The following is a 7536-nucleotide window of genomic DNA, read 5'->3' on the forward strand; positions in this document are numbered from 1 at the left end:
CTGAGAAAGGCAGCTGGGCATGCTTTGCAAACTTGTTTAGTTTTCTAGACATCAGTCCAGCTTCTCGTCCTGCAGAATCATAGGTTCCAAATTAGTAGAGTCAAAATTAATGAGATTTTCCAGTAATGAGCCTGAGACTAAAATTATGGAAAATCCGCTAAGTATAGACTAGGCAGCCGCTTACCCATGACTTGGATCCAGGCCTTTGGGGAGAGGAAGGCGGAGGGATGAGGGAAGGTCGGAGATGCAACCTGTGCCTGACTGTCCTTCCTTCCTGCTGCCACGCCCTTTTCCCTGGACTTGGGGGCCTCAGAGCACCCAGTGCTTCCTGCCTCTGAGCTCCTACCCGCCTTCCCCCAGGTCAAGCTAGGCCCCTGCTTCTACAAGCTCTGTAAAGCTAAATTCCTGGAAACTACAAAACAGAGTCCATAGTGGAGGTGGGAGGGGGGGGCATGTTTTCTCCTCAGTTCTGGGAAGCAGTGGGGGAGGGGTGCTGGGAGAAGGAAGAAGGGTAGGAAAGGCCGACAAAATGCCCAGTATACCCAAGCTTGTCAATTTCCTTTCTTCATCTTTTTATCAGTGTTTGTGACTAAGCTTCTTATCAACAGGAAACGCCTGCCTAAGGGGACGGAGCAGGTCCAGGGGGACTGGACGCCAGGCGCTGGGAATTCTGGGTAGCGCATTGCTGCTGTCCAGCCTGAACAAGGGACCCCATGATTTCTAGGACCCGTAAGTCTCCCAGGCGCTTTGCCTTGGCACGTGATGAATCCTTTGGTCTACACAGTAAGACAGCCCTTGAGGTGAGTCTGCAGGAGGGAGCCCTGGGGAGGGCCCCAGCCCTAGCCCTCTGTAACCAAGGACAGGTCACCAAACAGCTCAAGCTATGAAATGAGAATTGCCTTTGCCCCTAAAATCCATCAAGCTACCTCCTTTCTAGCTGAGGAGAGGCCAAGTGACCTGCCAAGGTCTCAGATGACTTAGTGACAATCATCCCAACTAGCCCATCTATAGTGTGTTTGTCTCGAGCCCTCAGGACAGCACCTGTGCTGGGCATCCCAGCCTGGGACAATTAGGTGTTTGGTACATACTTCTAGATGAAGGAGCAAAGGAGGTCTCTAGTATTCACTGGCCTTCTATCATGTGCCAGCTGCTTTAAAAAGATTGATCATCAGACTAGGAACTGGTCTCCCAGATGGGGCTCGCAGGAGAGGGACAGACTGAGGGTCAGATTTCACAGGAGGCTAAGATCAAATCTTAGTGCTCAAAATAAATGCCCAAGAGAGATATCTGTGCCAAGTAAGCCTTTATGGGTGGCTGAGAGGAACAGGTTTATCTAGACGTCTTTCTTTAAACTGGCAGAAGACTGAACAAGAGTACAGGAACTGGCTGTTCTCCTAGCAGGAGAGATGGGAAAGGTCTGTGTAGAACAGAGTATGGGCCACTTAGCTTCCCATTCCCTGCCCTCTGCCTATCAGTTGCCCTTGAGCAGCCACACTTGGCTTTTGGTGACGGTGATAATAAAGGAAATTCCAATGTGCTGCCGGCCCTGCCCGCGTGTCTCCCTGGACTACCCCACTCTTCCCCCCGCCTCACCACTTGCTCCTGCAGTTGGGGATCTAGGTCAGTAAGAGTGGGTGGGTGAGAAAGAACAGAGAAGAAACTCATCCAGACATGACACCCCGCAGGGCAGCAGTGACAACACTTTAACCTGAAAACTGCCTGAAAATAGACTGTGTGTCTATGACATTATGCAAATCATATGCAAAGTCAAGAAGCCCTCTGTCTCTATTTCTAGCAAACTGAATGTGGCCCTGGTGGAAGCAGCTCGTTCCAAGAGTCGCCCACCCAGAGTGACGGCTGCACAGCTAGCGTCAGTCCCCATCCTGGGAGACTGGGCTCAGGATGTGTGCCCCTCCACTCCACCCCCAGAGCTGGGTCTTTTAGGCATGAGGACTTTGCCATGTCTTGGTCCGTTGATCTTGATGCAAGCGAGGAGTAGAGGAAGCAGAGCACCCTCCTTGAAGGCTGATGTGAGGCAGGACGGAGGGAGGATGGTGACTGGGAGGGTACAGAGAACTGTCCTTGAGGGCCTAGGTACCATGAGGCCTTGGCAGGAGGAGGGGTGGTCCTCAGCATCAAAGCTCCTGTTCCAGGGGCCACCTTCACTCTGACCTGGCCATACTACAGACATGCATCACCCCTCAGGGAACGTCCTTACCACACAGATGATCCTCTCCCTTTTTGTATAGGTAAGGAAATTGGAGCCTGGGGTCCCCAGGAAAACAGGGTGAAGTGTAAAGAAGTCTGTGGGGGCCCAGCCTACGGCCGAGGCTGAGCCCCACTCCAGCTGGACAATGCCCTAAAGATGGCACCTGCTTCCCTGTTGGGGATTGGCCCAGCAGACTTCCGTACCCGTGCACAGCTCATGCTGCCTGAAGGGTCCCCACCAGTAAGATGGCAAACTTCCGGCTTCTCTTCGGGGTCCTCAGTTCCCGCCAGCGCCACCTGAAGCCCAATCACCTCTCGCCCCCCTCCCAATCCCAGCACCTAGCCACGAGCCACCAGCCCCGTAGAAGTGACACCTCAATCAATTCATGCCCCTTCCTATATAACCCAGCACCTTTCCCTAATAAAGTGGAACTCTCCGGTGAATTGCTGCTATGTGTTGCTCCTTTCCTTTCACTGCCCGCTTAGAGTGGCGCGTGACACCTATCCGCTTAAAGGTCACGCATGATACTGTCCTGGATTGGTTGGGTGACTGAATATAAGGGAGCCCACCGGGAGGGAAAAAGAGCTTCCCGACAACTGCTGTAACCACCGTGAGAGATTAGACAATAAAGCCTAGAGAAGAATCAAGACCTTGGGCATGTTGCTTCGGTCCCTGAAGGGTCGCTACAAGTGGTGCCAAACCCTGGGAATCGTTAAACCTCGTCGCGACCTGATCCGCTGACCCTGGCGCCTGCCGATGAAGTAGAGCTTGTAACTCTTCAGGAATGTCGCTGGACGCCGTTCGGTCGGCTGGCCAGACCGGGAGAGGGAACTGAGGAGGGTGAGTGGATCGGCGAGTAAACTGAAAGTATACGTGGCAGGGCAGACGGCAGGCAGTTGCGGTGGGTGTTTATGTGTAGTGTGTGTGTCCTGTTAGCGTTTGTGACATTGTTTATTATAATATATGGAATGAGGAGGCGCCAGTGAAGGTTCGCAGAGTGGCGACGAAATCAAAAGGTTCGCAGAGTGGCGACGAAATCAAAAGGTTCGCGGAATTAGCGATGTAGTCCATCTAAATCATAACTAGGATACTTCCCCCTTTAGAGAGAGGATGGGGACGGAGGACCAGGATTGGGTTTTTCTTCGGGGCCACTGAGGGAAAACAGCCTAAAAAGGCCTGTGTGTGTACCTCAGTGGCCCCTCACCAAAGAAAAGAAGGAAGCAGCCCACACTTTAGTACAAGAACAGATAGCAGCTGGTCACCTCCAGCCCTCTACCTCGCCATGGAACACACCTATTTTTGTAATTAGGAAAAAGTATCAAAGACTGTTTCTTCTCCATCCCGCTTCACCCCAGAGACTGTCAAAGGTTTACTGCCACAGGGCATGGCTAATAGCCCCACCATGTGTATGTAAAGAAGGCCTTACAAACTGTCAGGAAACAGTTTCCCCTGATAATCATCTATCATTATATGGATGACATCCTTTTGTGTCATGAGAGCAGCAGGGAGCTAGAGACAACCCTCAGGGTCAGGGTATGGTGGAACGCACTCACCTCACCCTCAAGAATGCCTTATATAAACAAAAAGGGGGAATAGGAGAAGACTTTAGATCCCCCAGAGACAAATTAAACATCATATTATTCATTTTAAACTTTTTAACATTGGACAAAAATGGCCGCAGTGCAGCAGAGTGGCACGGCCAACAATCCAATCCAAAACACATGCCTAAAGTTTTGTGGAAGGATGTGTTGGAAGGAACATGGAAAGGCCCGGACCCAGTGATAATCTGGACCCGAGGCTCGGTTTGTGTTTTTCCACAGGACCAGCAGAACCCCGTTTGGGTGCCTGAACGTCTGATACGCAGAGTGGAAAACCCCGGAGCAGAGGTACAAGATGATCGCACTGCTTCTGCTCCTGCCGTGGATCCTACAGCAGGCGACGGCGGAGCTGAGCTGCAGCTGCAGCCACCGCCGCGCTGACTATCACCATTCCTACGGCAGAGACGCTGAATGGTCTGTCCCAGGCCACTGCCTTGGCAATGACAACGCAGAACGCAACCAACGCATGAACCTTCTTCAAGAACAATTGGACCTCTTGGGGGAGGTTTTGTCTGTGGGCTGCGTCCATTCTTATACGGGGGTGTACTGGTATTCCTTTTCATAATTATTCTAAAGCTGCCAACTTGTCCAGACAGTTAGGCAAGATGTTAAACGCCACCAAAGCCTGGTCAGGTGTAGGTGTCATAGGAATATTGCTAATTGTGGGCCTCCTCGTGCTTGGGAGGAAAGTCTGTTCCATACAAAAACAGCAATGGGGAGAACAGAAGGTCCTGTTGCAGGCCATGGCAGTGCTAGAGGAAGGCATCTCCCCTAGAGTATGGCTTAATATGCTGGATCAGTAGTCAAGGACGGGTAAGATTGGGAGCTGCGCATATCAACCTAAGACAGGGCGCAGACCTAAGCTGTCTGTTGCCTGAGGACGGGTAAGAATGCCGCAGACTCCGGACGACCTAAGACAGGCATGATCCCGACAGCCCTTTGGTTATAAAACAATAAAGGGGGAGATGTGGGGGCCCGGCCTACGGCCGAGGCTGAGCCCCACTCCAGCTGGACAATGCCCTAAAGATGGCGCCTGCTTCCCTGTTGGGGATTGGCCCAGCAGACTTCCGTACCCGTGCACAGCTCATGCTGCCCGCTTAGAGTGGCGCGTGACACCTATCCGCTTAAAGGTCACGCATGATACTGTCCCGAATTGGTTGGGTGACTGAATATAAGGGAGCCCACCGGGAGGGAAAAAGCTTCCCGACAACTGCTGTAACCACCATGAGAGATTAGACAATAAAGCCTAGAGAAGAATCAAGACCTTGGGCATGTTGCTTCGGTCCCTGAAGGGTCGCGACAAAGTCAATGGGTTTTCTTCTTTCAAAGGCAGGCAGGTTCCCTGAAGCTATTCATGGAGGCAGGGGCATGGACATGGTAACCTCCCCAGGACTCTTCTAACCCTGGAGGGCAATGAGATAATTCTTCTTTCCCAGATCCCAGCCAGGCTTCTTGTAACTCATTTTCTGCAATTTTCCTTTTGCCTTTCTGCCCACTCTTCAACCATAGTGTGGACATCAGGGTAGGGATGTAAGGACCAGGATTTGACAGGCACAGAAAAGGGGAAATCCTGCCTTTGTGGGATGCCAGGGACTCAATTTCCCTAAAGCTGGTTTAAGAGGTCCTCTGGGAAGGAGAGCACGGTAGTGGCACCAGGAGACTGTAGCAGGCTCCAGGCCTGAGGCCAACTTGGGAGCTGCAGGGAATCGGGAAGTTCCTCTGTGGTAAATGGAATTGGGATGCCCTTTCTGTGGCTTCCTAAGAGGACCTCTAATACAAGGATTTTTCTAGGCTGGACAGCCAGATGAGTCCCCTCTCTGCTTTTTTCAGTACCTGTCTCCCCCAAGGCATTTCCCTGACCCTAGTATCCCAGAGGATGGTGATCTTCCCATTCTGGGGATGAGGACAGATTCCAGTCAATGTGCAGGCCCCATTTGAGGAGGGAATCTAGAGTAGGGACTAGAGGCAGGTGGGTTCAAGCTGCCTCCCAGGATGACACAGAAAACTCCTTTCTAGGTGTGGCTTTCCAGGGATAGTCCCTGCAAAACAGGAGCACCACAGAGCTCACACAGCTGTTGCCCTCTCTCCCCACCCCCCTCTCCTCCGAAGGTCCCCGGGATCCCTGCATGGGGGCGGGGCAGGAGACAGCGCCAAGCAGGCTTTTCGCCAGCAGAGGGCGATGTGGCAGGCGCCTGAAGCAGGCCGCTTCGAGCCCAGGTGGCATGTGAGATTTGGGCAGCTGCAGGGGTCTAAGCAGGCGTCTGTACCTATGGTGACTTGTGTATGAAGGATGAAGCCCAGGTATGATACCTCCCCTTCCCCATCCCCTCAAGTTCCCTCTGCGACAGACCACTTATTGAGGCACCGCCTAGGAAGACTCAGCAGGAGCTCAGGATTCAACCACGTTTCACTGAGGACTTACTATGCTAAGCACGAGGTTAAATGCTCCCACCAACAAAATCTCCAGGAAAGAGACTGTGTAACTTCTACCCTGGACCACTTCCTGCACTCAGACAGAAGCATTATGCAAACTGCTCTCACCAAGGCCACCTCCCTCCCTGACCACACAGGCTATTCTCCCAAAACCAGCCCCCTTCTCCCGACCATCCCTGTCACTCCACCTCATGTCTCAGACTTTCTCCTCCTAGGGATTTCCCAGCTTTGGGGGAGCTGCTGCCTTCAGTTTCTGGCTGTGTAGTCTCATGGGGAGACTTTTTGCCTTCAAGTAGAGACTTTTTCCAGTAGAGATAAAATCCTTGAGGGAGGGATGGGGGACTGATTTCTGGGCTGAGTGGGTTCCAGTGACCAGAAGACATGAAACTGCCAGGAAGCAAACTGCCCCAGGATGATCTGGGAACGCAGCAGGTCCATCTAGCTTTCTGTTCTCACCCAGTTTCACTTCCTGGTTCTCCTCCCGGCCTTGCACAATGCTGGGAGTCAGGCCTGGGAAAGTGCTGCCACTATGGTGGAGGAAACACACAAGAAGCCTGCCTGGAAGTCTGTGCTAGGTCATTTACAGCAGGAGGGCAGAGGCTGTGTCTTCTTCACCGCCTGTGGAGAACTGAGGGTCCTTCTCCAACGGGCCCCAAGGGCTGGAGGCCAGGCCTTCCTACACTTGGGGCTGTCCTTGTCCCTAGCCTAAGCCTCACCCCTCCAACCCCTCCAGCTCTACCTCTAACCCACAGCCCTCCAGCCTATCCACCCACCAGCGTTTGGGATAATCTCATTACATGGATATACACACTTGACGTTTCCAAACACTGATCTTTCCCTGTATTTCTCTACAGCCACCAGATTCTTCCTAGACACATGCGCTCTGAGGCCTGACTGGGGGTGTGGGCCTGGGCCTGGGGCCATGGGTGCTGGAGGCTTATTGGTTACGAGTCAAATTTCTTCTGAGCCTTGGACACCCTGCCAGAAACCAGCCCTTAATTAGCCCTTCTCAGTCCTGGTCAGAGAAAGCAAAGCCAGAGTGGGTGAGCAGCTGGCTTGCCTACCAGAAGGCCACAGGCTGTCTGAGCCCAAGGATGGCCACTGCATGACTTAAGGCAGGAACTGGGGCCTGTAGGTGCTTCAGATATTCCTGACATCAGATAAAGTTATTTCCAAATCCCCATCTTCAGGCAAATTGCCAGGGGCTGGGGTATAACGAGTAGAAGGGACTGATGAAATGAACTTTGACACAGGCTGAAATTTCAAAGACAATTGGAGCTAAAAAAACTCAAAGGA

General features: G+C 52.5%; 1 long non-coding RNA gene across 2 annotated transcripts in view; it reads left to right on the top strand.

Moving 5' to 3' along the window:
• LOC118967233 (uncharacterized) overlaps positions 1-5070 on the top strand; it is a 69819-nt gene extending 64749 nt beyond the window's left edge. For both annotated transcript variants that reach the window (XR_012121490.1, XR_005054127.2), the window contains 2 exons: positions 609-800; positions 2250-5070. This is a non-coding gene — a long non-coding RNA (uncharacterized lncRNA). The remainder of the gene's footprint in view (positions 1-608; positions 801-2249) is intronic.
• The last annotated feature ends 2466 nt before the right edge of the window (positions 5071-7536 follow it).

Source organism: Manis javanica, chromosome 10 (genome assembly GCF_040802235.1).
Source record: "Manis javanica isolate MJ-LG chromosome 10, MJ_LKY, whole genome shotgun sequence".
In the NCBI taxonomy this organism is placed as follows: Eukaryota; Metazoa; Chordata; class Mammalia; order Pholidota; family Manidae; genus Manis; species Manis javanica.